This window comes from Lethenteron reissneri, chromosome 47 (assembly GCF_015708825.2).
Source record: "Lethenteron reissneri isolate LAM-NWPU_2019-01 chromosome 47, ASM1570882v1, whole genome shotgun sequence".
NCBI lineage: Eukaryota > Metazoa > Chordata > Hyperoartia > Petromyzontiformes > Petromyzontidae > Lethenteron > Lethenteron reissneri.
Window position 1 is genome coordinate 10,532,255 of NC_083825.1, and position 18,446 is coordinate 10,550,700.

The window sequence follows — 18,446 nt, forward strand, 5'->3', positions numbered from 1 at the left end:
GTGACGTCACCGCCACTTCGTGGCGAATGGCGGTTGTTGTTGTTTTGAACCGGGCTCATAACATAAACACACACCCTTGTAACGTTCAAGTCAAGCTGCTTTGCAAACTTAACCAACATTGGTCCACAAGGCACCGCTGATTACTGGGCCTGATCGTTATTTAGTTTTCGTTTCACACGGCAACAAATCCCTTTTACTCCCCGCAATCCACCGCAACAGCACCGAATACGTTCGTGGAACGCCGCGCAGAGGGAGCGCTTCCCACCGTGGGAGCGATGGCATTTTGGTTCTCATTAATCTCGAGTGTCGTCGGGCAGTCACCCTGTGGACAGACTGGGAGGTCGCTCCTTCTCGGCGTCTGCTCCCCGCTGTCTGGAATGTTTCTTCCTCTTGAATTTCGTGCGTTTGAGACACTACCGCTGCTGCCCTTATACGCGTCGAGACTTAAGACCCCATTTGTGTTCGTGTGCGTGGAGCGAAAACAGCCCCCTCCCCACCCCCTGTGAGAAGCGTCTGGAGACGCGGTTGCATTTAGACGGTGCTGGGGTGTTTCGTCGTGGTGGCTAGGAGATGTTAACTACCTCGCCTGGTATGCAGGAAGTCGTGGGTTCGATCCCGACCCTGACGATGCCTGCTGTGTATTTGGAGTTTGCCTCTCTCTCTCATCATCATCACAGTGATTCTGAGATGTTAACTACCTCGCCTGGTATGCAGGAGGTCGTGGGTTCGATCCCTACCCTGACGATGCCTGCTGTGTATTTGGAGTTTGCCTCTCTCTCTCATCATCATCACGGTGGCTAGGAGATGTTAACTACCTCGCCTGGTATGCAGGAGGTCGTGGGTTCGATCCCGACCCTGACGCCTGCTGCTGTATATTTGGAGTTTGCGTGTCCCTCTCCCCCGTGATCGCGTGGGATTTTTCTGGGTTCTCCAGTTCTTCTCTCCACATTTATAAACACGCGTTTAGAGTATTTGGCTGCAAAACATTGCCACGTGATAAACTACTTCGTTGAGCTACACTGAGCTACATGGCTCAGTGGGCCTTAACCTGGTAGAATAAAAATAGTTTGTTCAATAGTTAATGTGAATTACTTTGTATGGGCTGGCAATTGTTGTAAGAATGTGGAATTTCCACCGCTAGGCTCAGGGTTGCCACCAAAGAGAATGGACACTGCACCCACCCTCACACCGGGAGACACCTCGTCTGGAATTCAGAGCAGAGCACTCCACTGCAAATCTCAGAGGTGAAGAGTCTTGTAAACTTGCCCCGTGGAACGGGAATTTTAGATTTATTTTTGCAAACTTTCCGAAAGCGACGGAGCGTAGCGCGCGTGGGGCGTGATGGGGGTGGATGATTCGGCACGCCCTCTGGTGGACGAGGCCGCGTGCTACAGCTCCATATCCAAGTCTCGCAGTAAGCCCCCCCGCCCAGCCAGGAATTTTTTTGTAATTCTCAAAACTGCCCTTTTGTTGGGTCAAGTACGGTATGGGAAAGCTTCCACATGCCAGGCTTCACTCACACCTCTCATGTCCATTGAGCATCCCCGCAGCCTCGGGGCAACGGCGCTGGTCAAAGACAAAGCCGCGGTGGCTTGGAGGTGTTAGATACCTCGCCTGGTATACAGGAGGAGGTTGTGGGTTCGGTCCCGACCCTGACGCCTGCGGTATATTTAGAGTTTGCGTGTCTCTCTCTCCCCGTGATCGCGTGGATTTTTTTTTTCTCCGGGTCCTCCGGTTTTTCCCTCCACAATTAGAAACGTGCGTCTATTTTATTATTTGGATTGCTTTTGTGGCGATAAGTTTAACACGTGACAAGCCACTTCGTTGAGCTATAATTTGTGGCCAGGTCGCTTCTGAAAAAAATAGGTCTATATAGCTCAGTGAGCCTTACCTGGTCAAATAAAAAAAGAGTTAAGTTTAATAGTTTAGTTGACAAAGCGCCCGATTCGTGGAACTATTTATTCGGTAACCCACTCTGCCACTTCTTGGGGAGATGACGGCCGTTTTTGTTGGAAAAATCGGCCCCATTCTGCAAAAAATAAAATTCAGAAAGGAGCCAATTCCGACCTTTTTTGCGTCGCGTTATTGGTGGAGTTCCACAAAAGCAAGTGGTCAAAGATTCAAGCGTCGCAATTCAATTCAACAACCGACTCGATTTTTTTTTTACATTCTTGTGAATGTAGCGGCTGCAGGGATCACGTGACTTAGCTTCTGAGATCTGATGACATCGGGCACATTTACGCGAAAATTGGTCGCACGCGCCCACAAAGTGGTACGAGTTTTATCAACTCCCATCGAGATTATGGGCTCAATCTGCGTGGCCTGTTGCAGCTGCGGTCGCTGAGTGAGTTGCTACTTAGTTAAATAATTGCCTATTTGGTTTATATCGTCACTGCCTGCTGCTCCAGATGACTCGAGAATGCCAAGCGATTTTCGAGTTCACACGAGGGACAGGAAATGGCAATAGCTCGTCTTCCTTTCATGCCGGAATGTTAGAAACGTACGGTGTGATAGCATCTCGCACGGAGACGTGCCTGGGATGGCTGCGTGCTGCGTAGACCACTCACTGAGAACCGCGTGTAAATCCCATCAGTCAATCATAATCGTCCCTCTGGGGCGCGTAAAATCAGTACCAGCTGAGGAAACGGCACCCCTTCGTGGGTTGTCAACAGCGATAATACAATTCAAACGTTCTGTAATCATGATTCCAATGAATAGGATATGGAAGAAAATGTACTCGTCCGTTCCTAAAGTGTCATTGTTTGTTTAGTGATAGGTTAAGAAATACCTAGGCCTGTACTCTCTGGTTGCCTGGGTGAAAAGTGGGTAACGTCTTTGCCCAATCCTGGCCCAGCACGGCTCACAACCTAATCAATACATTCATTTGAATATCACAAACCGTGTGATTTTAAATGTTAAAGTTAACATTTTGATCGGATCGTGTTTGGTGACGTTTTTCTGCTCGGCGAGATTTTCCGACGCAGGGAATTCCAAGTCGGCCCCGTGGGGCGAAAGCAGTCGAGAGAATTCGGATCTTCACAGCCCCAGTTCGCAACCAACTCGAGCCAACAATGAATAATGACACTTTGTTGTGACAACTCGAGTTTGGTGGTTTAAGTATCAAACTCGGTGCGTCTCGTGCCTTTGTTCTGATAGCACAATGGGAATGTGTTAAGTGATGGTCTCATTAATATCATCATCATCCATCATCATGCAGTCCCTCCCCAGGAACAATGACCTCTCTTGCATCTGGAGTCGTTAATCTTTCGGTATCTTATTCGGTTGCTATGTTTGGTTCAGAAGAGTTCGCTTGTTACTAGTAACGTGTCTTCTACAGTATTTGGATGCTGTATATTTCCACGTGACAAGCCTCTCCGTTGAGTTATCATTTGTGGCCTGGTCGCTTCTGAAAAAGAGCTTCCTAACTCAGTGGGCATTACCTAGTAATACATTTTATTTATTTATACAATAGTTTAGTTTGTAAGAGCAGCGTTTGAACGGCACACCCTCCTTCCGCAGAGATCACCACCCACGAGGCGTCTCACGCGGACAAACCGACGGAGGACGAATCCAGGGTGCGACGAGACGCTCTGGCTCACTCGCACTCACGCACGTGAGCGGCGAGAGTGGCTGGGAGATGTCAACTACCTCGCCCGGTCTACAGGAGGTCGTGGGTTCGATCCCGGCCCAGACGCCTGCTGCTGCATATTTAGAGTCTGCGTGTCTCTCTCTCCCCGTAGTCGCGTCGATTTTTTTTGTATCCGGGTCCTCCCATTTCTCCCCCCCCCCCCTCCACATTTTAGAATCATCACGCGTTTAGAGTATTTGGCTGCTTTACAGTTCCACGTGACGATGAGCCACTTCGTTGGGCCATCGTTTGTGACGCCAGGTCGCCTCTGAAATAGAGGCGATACAGCTCAGTGGGACTTTACCTGGTAAAAATTATAAAAAAAAAAAATTCGTTTTTAGAAAACAACAATCCGCGGGTTCCACGTGGTGTCCACGCCGTGCGCTCCGATCGTCCGGGGTCAAGTGCGCGAGGCCACGAGACGTCGAGGACAAAGGCCAAGGCGCTGCTGCCGTGGCGAGACTCACGGCCACTTCAACGCGCGCCCGTGGGGGTGGGGAATCGCAAACAACAAAAACACCGCGTAACAAGAAACAGGACTGACGCTACATGCTGGGAGAGGTGAGGCGCGCTGGGGAAACAACGAGCAGGTTGTCATGTGCGATGCCGACCCAGGGCCCCGATTAACTTGTTGAGCGGTTCCTTTGTAATGCACGGCCATTACGCGGGGCGTAACGACGCGTGGATCCGTAGAATTGCGGTTGCAATTTTCATCTCGCGATTCACACGCGCGTAGGAGTCGTCGTGTTGGTGTTGTTGTTCTTTTGCTTTGTTACTTACGTGCGGTCCCGCCGCGTGACGCTGGTTGGCTACTCTGCACGTGGCTGCTTGTAATCCGGCGCTGTGAAGGCATCAGCGAAGGTTTGGTGGCTCGTCAAGGCACGGATGTTGTGAAACTCCCCGCTTCCCGTGGGCGTCGAGGAGGTGCCAATCCCTCGCTTGCCAGGAGAAGGCGGCACAGCAAGAATGCGGATTCCACCAAATGTGTCTGTACGGGATAGAGCGTTGCCCCCTCGCACGCGTGGGCTTCCTGTGTGTGCTCCGGCTTCGTCCCACGTGTAAAAACTCATTGACTGATAACACCTGAATGCATAGAGGACCGCATATCTTGGACAATTGTTGGCGCCAGCTCATCGCATGACTGCCCTCCAGCTTGTCTGTGGTTCTCTCTCTCTCGTCGAGAGTGAGCGAACACGGAGCTACATTACAAGTTGAACTCATTATGTTGCACTGGATACATTTCGCGGGTGGAACGGTGATGCCAGTGGTTTGCGCAGCGAACTCGGAAACCCGAGTCCCACACCTTACACGGCTGACATCAGCTGTGAGTGATATCTGAACCCAGAAGTAGATTGACAAATGTCTGTAATTTATGTATTTTGTAATTGAGTTAGTCCACATGTCCAGAGAAACCCAGAGAAGTCTTGAAACAAAAATGCAACATCCACAGGCATATTTAACAAGAGTCATGGCTCTCAGATGTTGCCATTTGGTTGTTTTTGCTCTGATTTCTATTTTTTCTCCTCCCCTCTCGAGTTCTCACCTGATCAAATAAAGTAACCTTGGAACTTTCACAGTAAAAGAAAAGCGCCTCATCACTTCCGTAACAAACGAGGATCCACAGAAGCGTTGACGATCAAAGACTCGGGGACGTCGAGGATGGACGACAGCCCGCGGCACGCCAACGGGACCACGTGGAGAAGTATCCCAACCCCAACTTTATTTCGTCAAAATAAAAGTATTTCTATTTTTGTACACATCCCATCAGCCGCACTGCATCCTGAGAGTGCGTTATGTCAGCGGCAAGGGCTAAACGCAAGCAAACTGTGGACCGGTTTTGGCAAGACTCTCCTCGGCAGGGCCAGGCGTGTGTGAAGCCATGCTGCCGAATGTTTATAGGTTAAGGCCGATAACAACTCAATGCGGATGAACACTCAACAAGTGGCCAATAGCACTTTAAAACAGTCGATAGAGGAGCCGCAGATCTTGGGAAAGAGTTGGTGGCAGCTCGCTGCGTATCTGCTGCTGCCCTCCCGCTTGTCCGTGGTTCCTCCTCGTGCCTCTGAGCCATCGCACTACAACGAGAATTACGATGATATTAAAAGGACCCCTTTCTTTATAGATATGGGTCCGATTTCACCAAACTCAGCCAGTGCCTTCTATTGCGAGGCCAGAGAGAAGCCAGAGCACCGCTATAGCCCACGCGTGCGTGCGGCCGCACGCGCACGCACGCACGCGCCAGTGGCCCGCACGCAGATTCCCTCCGCGTGGCGGGTAAAAGTGGCCACCGCGTGGGACTGGAAACTCGCTAATTGTGGCCGCAGCTGCCCTCATTCACTGGGCCGCGTGGGCACCGCGCCCACCCGGCCCAGGGCTCACAGCGGGGGGGGGGGGGGGTCCCCATCCCTCGGCCCCCAGAGATTGGTGCTCGCCGTGATTATCATCTGCCGGGCGCCGCTCGGCGTTTGGCCGTGATTGCTCCAATACAATTCTTCAGTGGGGCGACCTCAAGAATGTAAATCCATGAGGCGGGCATTACCAGCACAGCGCGAAGGGAAATCTGCGGCAGCGGCACTCTGCCGGAGCCAACAATGTGCTGCTCGTGTGCGCAAGTGAGCGTCGCGGGATTCCATTGGTCCTCGTCTGCTGTGTTCAGTCCCCACAGCCAGTTGTGGAACTTCTACGTTCCTGTGGCAGGGCTGGTACTGACCGTAGGGCAACCGTAGAGTTCTACACAAAGTGCGGCTTGTTTGATGGATTCCGGGAGGGATGGTGGTGGTTGTGTTTAGTTTGTTGTCCTTCCCCCGCGACTCCCGATTAGCTCGGTTGGCTACGTACGGTGCGAAAGAAGTGAATCATACACGTTTAGAACCGGCGCAGATGTTTCATTAGAGGTGTCCACATTTCGCACGCAGGGAGAGGTGGGGCCATAACTGTGGCCGTAACTACAACCGAGGAGATTCGAAGCTTCGTGTGGAGCGACAGGCCAGGTAGCTTCCACACAGTGTTACACAGCTGATTCAACACACATACAACTCCCGGACCAGGATTTGAACTGGCAACTTTCCAATTCAGAGCCGCTCGCTCTTCCGCTAAATATGACTCTAAAATGTATAGAGTACACAACATACACCGCTAAACCGGTGACATTAAAAGCATTGCTCGCATATAAATCTGTGGCAGCACTCTTTCATCACATACACTCGAAACGGTATTATTTATAGCCCTTTGTCATTTATTTGTGTTGATAAAGGCTTCCCCATACCATGTCGCTCGCAGATGTGGTTTGACCATACTTCGCCATGCTGGCCAGCGCAGGCTGGTGAAGGTGGGGCCAAGGACCGGTTCAGATATCACTTGCCACTGATGTATGTATGATGTTGCACTTCTTTCGCGCCGTACGTAGCTAACCGTGATAATCGGAGGGGCCGTGGCTGTACATTTACAACGGGCTGCTGGATTCAAAGTTTCGTGCGTTAACTGTGTCATGACTCCACCGCTAAAATAGCACGTCCCCTGCCATAGGAACGTGGAATGTCCACCACTGGCTTATGCCTGCCAAAGCAAACAAGCACCGCCCCACAGTCCCAACCTCGTTTAAGGATGGAGACACTCTGAAATAATAATACGCCCTTTATTTATCCAGCAAAGAACCGAGTCTCCGGAGATTCTGCATTGGTGATGTTTCAGCACGTGTGGTTCTTTTAAAGCGCGTAAAATAATAAATAAATAAACGTATCAAATATTGTTTCACAAAAAGGGCAGCACAATTTTAAGCAAACATTACATTATTTTTGTCGATGAATTTTCTCACTCAAAGCCCTTTTGTCAATCCGCTGCTGGATGAAGGACTCCCCACGCCGCGTCGGTCATGGGGGCTGTTTGACCATACTTCACCACTCTGGTCAGTGCGGCGTTGGCGAAGAGTTGGGGGAGTGATTGGTGCCCAGGATTCCACGGGACAACTGTCGATAGCCGTAGCTGTGAAGTTAATGCAACTCAAGTTTCCAGGTTGATCGCGCACTGTGCTCACCACTGCACCACCGCTCCACCCCTGCGTCTGTATACATATGTAATTACACAAACAACAAAGGTCCCCTGTATAGCCTTAACAGACTGTTGGAGCAAATGCTGTTAGCGAGTAGCACCTACGAAGGCCGGCACGGCACGCGAGGGGGTGGATGGCCAGCACCACGCTCGACCGCCTTTGTATCCCCAGTGCCAATGTTTTACACATCGCACCAGGTACTCATTTGAGGATGAGTCGACATAAAGGAGACCCAGGACCGGTTCAGATAATCGTGACTGGTGCTGGCCGTGAACGGAAATCGAATCCGGGTGGCCGGGTTCATAGCGCAGCGCGCTAACCGCTACACCACCGCTTCCCATATACAGGGCGCTTCAAAAAAACGTGAACACTTCGGAGAATTTGCAACAACACCACAAGCAATGTGCCTTCTGGCTCTGGAGACCACCTGGAGAAGATTCCAGGCACGTGTTGACAACGATGGCGAACAAGTGTTACGTGTATTATCCGTTCTTTTTCCACTAACGATAGTCCCATATAAGCGTATAAAACAAAGTCACAGACACGACGTTAAACAAACACACGCGCCAGCGATTGCGCACGGTATATAAAAATCCAAGGCGGCCTTGGGTCGACGCGTTTTACTTTGTGTCTGACCACGTGTGCGTCTGCGCGCGCGTGTCCCATCCTTCCAGCGGGCCGGCAGTGAAATGAAGTCCCGGCCGGAAATTCCGAGTAATCTGGTGATGAGTACCGCCACCCGACTCGGCGGAGCCACGCAGCGCTCCCTCGGGGTGGAGGCTGGAGGGGTTCAGGGCTCGGCGTGGGGAGGGAGTGGGGATCGCGGCGGAAGACTTCCAGCTGTGACAAGAAGCCCGCCAAGTGGCGCGGTAATCGTGGGGTGTGATGGTGCCGAGGTGGGTTGGGTGGCGGCGGCGGCTCAGGGGACCTCAATGGAATGTGCTTGTCCAGTGTGTTTGGGGAACGTTGAGGATTTTCGAATGCCGTGTTTGTTATTGTTCAGAGGGGGGGGGGGGGTGGGGTTGTACGATTCGTCAAAGTGACGACGTTGTTTAAAAAAGGGGGGGGGGGTGCAAGTGGTGGCGCACCGTTTAGCGTGCGACGCTCTGAACGTGTGGCGAGTGATACCTGAACTGGTCCAGTGTCATCCCCCCATCACCCCCCCCCTTTTCACTACCTCGCGCTGACCAGTATGGTGAAGTATGGTCCAACAATTCCGGCACGGCCTTCATCCAGCAGTGGATTGACAATGGGTGGCTGCTAAATATCATTATCATTAAGAATAGTAAATATCGCAATGTCCCCGTTCTTCAAATGCGTTGTTGGGCGAATGCCCACGACTGCTGCCAGCCCCTGGACCAGTTGTGGAAGTTCCGCATTTGTTTAACGGCGTGGGCCAGTTCTCTCCATAGAGCAAAACAAAACAAAAGAAACGACCGCTGTTGACTTCCCCGCAGATCGACGCTCATTTTTTTATCAACCCCCGAGAGAATGTGACCCCGGTGACCCCGGTGACCGGGATTTGAACTCTGCCGAGACGAGTCTGGATAATGAACCGCGGCACCGCTCTCTCTCTCTCTTGCCAGGCTCTGTGCCCAGGGGCAGCTCGGGTGGTTCAAGTTCCCTCTCTGTATCCTCTCCGATCTCGGGATATTGACCCAAAAAGCCCCCCCCCCCACCCCCCCAGGAGCAGGTAAGGTATTCACAGGGGTTGCTTTCTGACAATTAACAACTATCTGTGTATATTTGCCCTCGGCGGGCGGGGCCGGGTCAAGGCGCGGGGCTTCAGGGGCTGCAGTCCAGGGGCCTCCGCCAGCCGGAGCGTCTCCAGAGATGAAGTGAAAGGTGATTTCAGTTGTGAATGCTGATTTTATTTGTTGTTAGCCTTGTAAAAATACATTATATTTTTATTTAACTTTGTTTTTCTATTCATATTCTTTGGGTCTTTCGGTAAAGCCACGTAGATAGAAAAAATAATGAAAATCAAAATCACGACGTTTCGATTGCAACACAAGCAATCGTCTTCAGGTGAAAAAGAGAGGCAGGAAAAGGGAGGCGGGAAATCTGTTGAGGCAGGCTGCTGATAAAGGTTTAGAGATGTGCGGGGCAGCTCATGCCAATGTAGGAGCGAGTAGGAGAGAGAACTTTTGAGGAGCGAGTAGGAAGATATCACTGGGGGGGGGGGGGGGGGGGCTCACAGTACCTGCACTTCAGGGGCCTACACAACCTTCATCCCGTCCTGTGCGTGAGTAGCTGCAGCCGGCTGCGTGGCTGCTGCGACCTGCACGCTCGCGCCTGCTGTCCTCACATTCACCCACGCCGCTGACCGAATCGCTTCCCCTCTTATATTGTTTTAAGAGTCGTTTTCAAATTCTTTACATCGCGCGTAATACGGCAGTCGAACGCGGCAAGCGCGTGTGTGCGGCGGAGCGGTTACACGACTGCGCGCTCCCGCAAACAGAAATTGCCGGTAATGACTTCAACATCATCATGATCAGCCATGATCGTTCCACTGCTGGATGAAGGACTCCCCATGTTGTTGTCTCGTATTCACATTGCATTGCGGCTCCTGAAGTTTAGAGGGTGTTTAAATCGAATTCGAAACAAACGTCTCTCCGTGTTGTTCTATTTGCCGACCCGTGATTTAGGGTTCATAACCAGACGCGTGAATGAACACTCACGTGTGCCATCTCGCTCTCCAACGTGGCTTCCTGGCTGGACCGCGTGTTGTCCGGCACGATGTACGACTTCTCGCTCCACGTACCTTCTTCAGGAACACAATCGAGCAACATACGTGCACCCAGCTGCTCCTGCTGCTGGTGTTGCTGCTGATTCCTAAGATCCCTAATTGGGCGATTATGAAAATATGACATCAGATAAACACATATTTACAGGAATGCAACAGTTAAATACTTGAAGACGTGAACGATAACTTTAAAACGAGAACCAAACATATAGTTGATATATATATATGAATGGTAAAGTGTAGCTTTCACTACCGCCCTACCGCTGCCAATACAGATCCAAGGATTTTACGACTCGCATCCATCACTGCCTGTTACACAAATCCCTGGCAGAAGAACGTGCTGCTTAGGCGACCAGGTGGGCCTGTGGTCAGGGCAGAGAGACGCAGTCGGGGAGGCTGCCAGCTCAAACCCCGGTCTGGGGGTTGACTCAGCCCGTCATCAATCTGAGGTAGGTCGACCACTCATTACACACAAAGCGCTTGCTACGAATGAACCACAACACCTCGCGGATCTCGTCAAGGAGCATAAACCATCAATCGCGCGAACTCCGGCCCATCCTCGTAGCAGCAGCAGTAGCAGCAGCAGTAGCAGCAGCAGTAGCAGTAGCAGCAGTAGCAGCAGCAGTAGCAGCAGTAGCAGCAGTAGCAGCAGCAGCAGTAGCAGCATCAGTAGCAGCAGCATCAGCAGCAGCAGCAGCGCCGCCTTTTGGCTTTGGCCATCGAACAAAGACGGCGGTGGTCACCGCTTTCAAATGCGCTTCTGCGGCCGTCTGGAACGCTCTTCCTTCCGATATTAGGAAGCCACTGGAGCTGTGCACTTTTAAATCATCATCTCGATTGAAAACTCATTTCTTTTGAACTGCTGTTGGTGTTTAGTTTGTTGTCCTTCCTCTGCATCTCCAACGAACACAGCTGGCTACGTACTACGCGAAAGAAGTTCAACACACATACAAATCTGAGGACAACTACATGGGAAAGTCAATAGTGTTCATCCTGGCAACAGGCATCACTTTGGCTCCCTGCCAACTCGCTCGCAACCTTCTCAATCCCAGGGGCGCCGCAGAGGCGAGACGGGGGTTCGATCCCTCCTCCATACCCTCGTCTGAAGGTCGTGGTTCGAGCCTGACCCTGACGCCTGCTCTATATTTGGAGTTTGCGTGCTCTCGCTCTCTATCTCTCTCTCCGTGGTGGCGTGGATTTTTCTCCGGGTCCGTCGTTTTTTTCGTCCACATTTAGAAACACGCGTTAAGATGATGTGGCTCATATACATTTTCACATGATAAGCCACTTCGTTGAGCTATCATTTGTGAATGCCAGGTCGCTTCTGAAAAAGAGCTATATAGCTCAGTGGGCCTTACCTGGTAAGATAAAATGTTTAGTGAACTGTACACTGCAATGAGTTGAATCTCAACTTTAAAAAAATCCAAACATCAAATGGCCTCAAATCCTGGCACCTCTTCTTCTACGCACGGCTGCCGATGTTGTTGATGTCGATGGGCAACTCTACTTTGACATCGAGGTGACTGAACCCGATACGGCTGCTGTGTCGAGGGCTGGCGGAGCGTGTCGCTGTGACGAGCATTGCGTCTTCATGCCGTGGTCTTTACACATTTCGGAGGGGGGTTACTTTCGTCGATAAGACATCGTGAGTGTGAGGGTCGCCGCAGAGTTTATCGTTCTATATTTGTTCATCATCAAATATCCGCATCTACTGCTGTTGCCATCAGCGGGGGGGGCAGCGTCCAGCGACGCGTAGGGGACCAGGAGGCCACAAGGCGGGCTCGAATCAACAGCTGAACAAGTCACACACACGTTAAGTAGAAATATACAATCTAGATTTGAAGTTTTCGTGACTGCAGGGATTCATACTCTTTAGTTCTTTCGGTAAAGTCACAATCATCATCATGATTGCTTGTGTTGCGATCGAAACGTCGTGATTTAATTTATTTTATACCTACGTGACTTTACCGAAAGAACCAAAGAGTATGAAAAATATAAATAAATACAATATTCAATCTTGAATATTAATTTACAAACTAACTGCGAGTCGGTTATGAACCAAACGCGATGAACTCATCTGGCCGCTGTGTGGATAGAGCAGCAGCGAGTTGCGTGATCCACTCCCTTTGACGAAATCCAAGACGCACGATAACTGAATTGCGAGTATTGTACCTTCAAATATTTAATTTTGTATTAATACTCTCACTGGGAGACTGTCTTCCTCTCAACCCCAATACAGGGTGCGACTACAATAACACAGATATAGTTATAGCCGACACATTGTTGTACACTGACGGGTTAAAACGTGCGTAGGCTGTTTCAGCCAAAGGCGAGTCGTGAGAAGGGTGGGAGGCGAGGGGGGTCTGTGGGGGGTCCGTGGGGGGCCACGGTGGGATGTCGCTGCGGCCCTGGCTGCCGTGGTTGCGGTGTGCGGAGGGATGCGGTTCAGGGGCTGTGGTTGTTGTTGTTGTTGTGGTTGTTGTGGTGGTTGTTGTTGTTGTTGTTGGTCCGTGAGCTTCGTGGCGAGAGAGAGATCGAAGCGAGGGGATCTTCTGCGGGGTTTTTTGTTTCGTCGTTGGGTCTTCCTCCCCTCGCGGAGAGTAAAACGAGCGACAACAACAACAACAAAACACCGCACGAAAAAAATGCGAGCAATTTGAAGGATTAGAACAACAACAAAACATTCCTTCCCCGTTTATCGTGTTAGGCGAATTGCGTGCTACGGATTGTGTTTTTTTTTAAAGCAGCGCGTGTTTGGCACACGCCGGGCAGATGCATGATTACGCTGGCAGTGGAGGGGGGGGGCAGGAGGTGGGGGAGTGAGAGGGGAGCAAGAGAGGAGGAGGGGGGGTGCATTGAGCACGCTCTCCCATCTGTTTGCGCGGCGCACGCTCCTGTAATGCGGCCCAGATGTCTCACTCTGGCCGGGCACTCACCCTGGCCCCTCTGTGTGCGCGCGTGTGCTGTGTGCAGTGGAGCAGTCAGCGCGCTGTGTGCAGTGGAGCAGTCAGCGCGCCGCGCTACCAACCTGGCGACCCGGGTTCGTTTCCCGCAGCACCAGTGACGATTATCTGAACCGGTCCTGGGCCTCCCCTAGGTCGACTCAGCCTAAAATTATTACCTGGTGCGGTGCGTTAACATCGCCACTGGGGAGACAAAGGCGGCCTGGCGTGGTGCTGGCCACCCACCCCCTCGTGTGCCGCGCTGGCCTTCATAGGTGCTACTCGCTAACAGCACTTGCCCCAACAGTCTGTTAAGGCTATACGGGGAATCTTTGCCGTTGTGTATAAGTCTGAGTACGCACAGCGATCCAGAGTCTATATGAAATCATAATAACAGTCTGGACCACAGGACAGGTTCCACGGGATTGGAAGGATGAGCGGATGGTCCTCCTCTTTAAGAAGGTGGACCGCACTGATTGTAAAAACTACCGGGGCATCTCCCTCTTGTCGGGAAGGTCCTGGAAAGGATTATTCAACATCGCCTTGCCAGGCACGCTGAGGAGAGAGAGGCTTGCGGAGCCCCAAAGTGGTTTCAAACCGGAGCGGTCCTGCACAGATGCTCTATTCTCTGTCCGTTTGCTACAGCAGAGGTGCTTTATTTACCTGGACAAGGCGTATGATATCTGATCTATACTAGATAAACCCCCTACTGGTACAGATACAATGGGAGGCTGATCGATGCATGGGTGCAGGCAAAGGGTGGCTCCTGATTGGTTAACCATGTTATGTATGTATGGTGAATATATTTTCATTGATACTCACTCCGTGGTGTTGCTGAACTAGGGGCGTGCCACGAAGAGATGGGGACCTTTGCCACCAAAACTAAGCAACTGCCTGGGTATTTTATGTCATAATCATCATCATCATATACTCCACCCCCTCAACTCCCCGTGAGTAATGAGACGGTTGTGAAGAGAGTGGAGACATTTCCGTACCCGAGCAGTGTGTTTACAACCAGCTCCGGTTTGGCAACAGAAGTCTCACTTTGAATCAGCTGTGTAACACTGCGTGGAAGCTACCTGGCCTGTCTCTCCACGCGAAGCTTCGAATCTCCTCGGTTGTAGTTACGGCCACAGTTATGTCCCCACCTCTCCCTGCGTGCGAAACGTGGACACCTCTAATGAAACATCTGAACCGGTTCTAAACATTCAGACTCACTCCTATATTGGTATGTATAATTAACTTATTTCGCACCGTACGTAGCCAAGAGTGATACTCTGAGGTGCGGGGGAAGGACAACAAACTAAACACAAAAGGCAGTTCTAAAGAAAGGAGTTTTCAATCCATATTTAAAAGTGCATAGATCCAGTGTTCCTATACCGGAAGGAAGAGCGTTCCAGACGGCCGCAGAAGCGAATCTGAAAGTGTGCAATGCGGTGACCATCTTTGTTCGATGGCGAGCCCAAAGCCGCTGCGTGATGGTAGATATTCCTTGACGAGATCAGCGAGGTAGTGTGGCTCATTCGTGGCAAGCAATGTGTACGTAATGAGTGCGACCTTAACTGTATTCCTTCGGACACCTGCCTCCCTCTCCCCTCTCGTCTCATCTCACTCCACGCACTCTCCACCAGCAACCACGGCCTCCGGTGAACCTTCACTCGTCGCTCGGTCTCCGCCTGCCACCCTCTTCGTCTGCAACTCCCTCCCCCAGACGCCCGTGCTAGCCACCTCCCCCCCTGTTCAAGTCAAAAGCTCAATGCCTTCCTATTTGCCTCTGTCTATGGCCGACTGCCTCCTTCTCTCTGTAAAATGGAACACGTCCACTGTTTCTGTGCAGCGACTTGAGATGTGGTCACATCTATAAACACTCTTGTTGGTGGTCTGGAGGTTGTAGGGCGGCGTGGTGGCGAGATGTTAACTACCTCGCCTGGTATACAGGAGGTCCTGGGTTCTATCCCGACCATGACGGCTGCTGCTGTATATTTGGAGTTTGCGTGTTCTCCCTATGGTCGCGTGGATTTTTCTCTGGGTCCTCCGGTTTCTCCCTCTACATTTAGAAACGTGTGTTTATTCGGCTGCTATGATATTATGTGTGGCCAGGTCGCTTCTGAGAAATAGCTACTGTATATAGCGCAGTAGGCCTTATCTGGTGAAATAAGAAATAGTCGTAGTAATATCAACACATGCTTAGTGCCCAGGAGTTGAACCGAGGAAGTCAAGTCATCAGAGCAGGCTCAGTGCTCTCATGCTGTAATCGCGAGCTCCGCTCCGCGCCGGTGAACTCAGTATGTTGTGAATGTTCACATTGCTTAGATGACGTTGCACGTTGCGGTGAAAGTCATCAGTGGCCGTCCAAATGGGCCGACTGGTTCCTGCCAAGACAATGTGGAATTCCACCACTGGCTCTCAGGCTTTAACTGTCGGAGCTCAGCACAGAATGCTTCGTGCCCAGTGTGAGTCTGTCCATTAAGGCCCTCCGAGCTGAAAATGCAAAAGCAAAAAGAAAACCCAATGTCATCGGCAGGTCCGCTGCTTGCTGAAGTGACAAAGAGCCCAAGGTGAAAACCCCAGGGTCTCGGAATTGCCGAGTCAGCGCTCTGGCGTGAGCATTCGAGGCCCCATTGAGCCCTCCGTGCGTCGTCAGTGGCTCCCACGCGCGTTGTTTTGTGTTTGTGACGTTCCACTGGCACCGTGCATGTCACGCCACTGCTGGGTGCCGGATGAAGGCTGCCCGAACGCAGCGTCAGTCACGAGGGTGGCGTCCAGCACACCGCTTCACCACGTGGGTCGGCGTGGGTTTGCTGGCGAGGGAGAGAGGCCGAGGATCTGTTCAGAGATCGCTCGCCGCCGATGTTCGTCGTGGCCAGGAATCCAACTCCCCCCGCCGGGGGGTGTGCGGCTTCGTGGCGCGGTGCACCAACCGCTGGCGCTACTTCTCCGCGCCAGGCCTCTGGTGAGACACTGCAAGGCGAGTCACGAGGAATACTCCGGCATCCGTTCTTCTCGAAACTCCCTGCCGAACGTGACTGCAGGCCCCCGTTACCTGCAGGCTGCACCCGACCCCCTAGCTGGCGGGCAGTACAACTGCATGGGATTGATCTCGCGCAAATGTCCACGCCGAGTCATAGCAATATCACGATGCGCTGTAACGGGCCTCTCTTTTGTTTCGTTCAAATTTAAAAAAACGAATACTCCGGCATGACCGGAGGACATTACCGGGCGGGATCGGCTCGGCAAAACGATCGATGGGAAATAATGTGGGAGGTCTGTGCGCAACTAGTGGGACGTCTTCTTCTTGTCGTTCGGCTGCTGCTGATGTGGCTGCTGCAGAGCAACGACTCGGATCTCGCATTGAGGCGGTCAAGCAGCCAGACAGACCACCGCGTCAGGGGCGGCGGAGTGAACCATCATCGCTGCGATGTCGCCTTCGCGTTTGTGGGTCGGGCATCGCGTCGCTTATGCGCCGTGTGGTGTGTTCTGGTGACCACAGTCGTACACTGGAGAGTTTTAATGTTCAATGGGAAGTTACAGGCCGACAACAACCACACCAGCATTAGCAGTACCTTGCGTCCTGTCATCTGAATGTGTTAATGTTCAACTCTTTTTTGCACCGTACGTAGCCAGCCGCGGTAATCAGATGTGCGGGGGAACGACAACAAACTAAAACACAACGAGCAGTTCTTAAGAAATGTATTTTTCAGTCAGAGCAGTTGACAATTTAGAGCGGTACAACACCTCCGATTAGCACGGTCGGCTACGTACGGTGCGAAAGAAGTTCAACCTGTTTACAGGAAGGCAGTGAGGATGGGGGGGGGGGGTCATCCCAGCGTATGGCCGGGTTACATAACGCGCGGTATCCGCGGCTGTGCACTCGGGGCTCGAGGCATCACTCCGGCGCTCTTCACACGCCAAACTTCTCGAGGCCAAAGGCCCCTTCAGCAATCTCGAGGATTCGTCTCCTGCGATCTCTCACGATGAGCGCCAAGTGCATCTCGCTCAGTATCCGCGCGCGCTCCTAAGCTAAGAAGTCAAAAACAAATTTTAAAAATCTGTATAATGAAGATAAAGTTGCGTAGTTTTCGAAAAGTATGCAACAGCTCGGGATTAAGAGGCAGACGAAGAGGCTCACGGATGAAGCCACGCGGGCTCTGAGGTGTCAGGGAAGGGGCCTCTGGAGAGCACTGCAGTGGCGTAGCTGTCGAGTGTGCAGGCCGGTGCAACTGCACCGTGGGACCACGAGCCACCGGGCCCAGGCGCTGGGCTACGAACAGAGAGGGAAATTGTAGAGAGAGCGAGGAGGGGGGGGGGGGGTCGCCAATTTGATCCCCCGCACGAGGGCGCCTGCCGGCCACGCCGCGGCACCGTGGCTGTTGGAGCTCGCGGCAGGCGGGAGGAATTCGCGTTGCCACCTGTGGCCAGATTAGTCCCGTGATTGTCACGTGTCACATCACATTCCACCTTATTCCGCCTTACCTACCTACCCCTGCAACATCAGCTCCAGCCCCTGTTCCTCCATCCATTCCATCGCATTCCTCACTGAACGCCGTCGGATTGCATCTTAATACTCCGAAATATAATAGAAGTCTTCCTGGGACATGAAAAGATCTGATTGTTGTCAGTTGCATAATAATAATTGTACTAATAACACACCGCTCAAGACAATGCATGTCCATGCAGTTCGCCCATCTTCTGGCATTGCGAGATATTCTGCTTGTCACGATGTGTTTCCACCAGGTGGTCCAGCGGCAGAGCCGGCGGCTCGCAATTTGAGCGAGCTGCGAGCTCAAATCCTGGTTCTAAGTTTACCCAGACCGGCATCCACTCCGGGCTCGATAAAGTAGCTCCCACGTCGTGAGAAATTCAACAGCGGTTGTCCTAAGGTCAGACTCTCCCCTGCCATAGGAATGGGGAATTTGCAGCACTGGCTCAGCGCTGTAAACGGGAGATGAACACCGCAATTGAGTCGGAAAATAACGCAACAGACGACAATCCGCATCCTTCCCATATCCGTCCCTCCACATGAAAGGTATAATACAAGTAAACTAAAAACTAATCTATTTTTAATTTTATGAGGTAAAGCCC

The 18,446-nt window shown here is 51.9% G+C and overlaps 1 long non-coding RNA gene across 1 annotated transcript; it reads left to right on the forward strand.

The window, feature by feature from the left end:
• Positions 1–6,189: 6,189 nt before the first annotated feature.
• Positions 6,190–8,539, forward strand: LOC133354530 (uncharacterized). Its single transcript, XR_009756598.1, has 3 exons — positions 6,190–6,618; positions 6,908–6,996; positions 8,351–8,539. It is a non-coding gene; the product is annotated as an uncharacterized LOC133354530 (long non-coding RNA).
• The last annotated feature ends 9,907 nt before the right edge of the window (positions 8,540–18,446 follow it).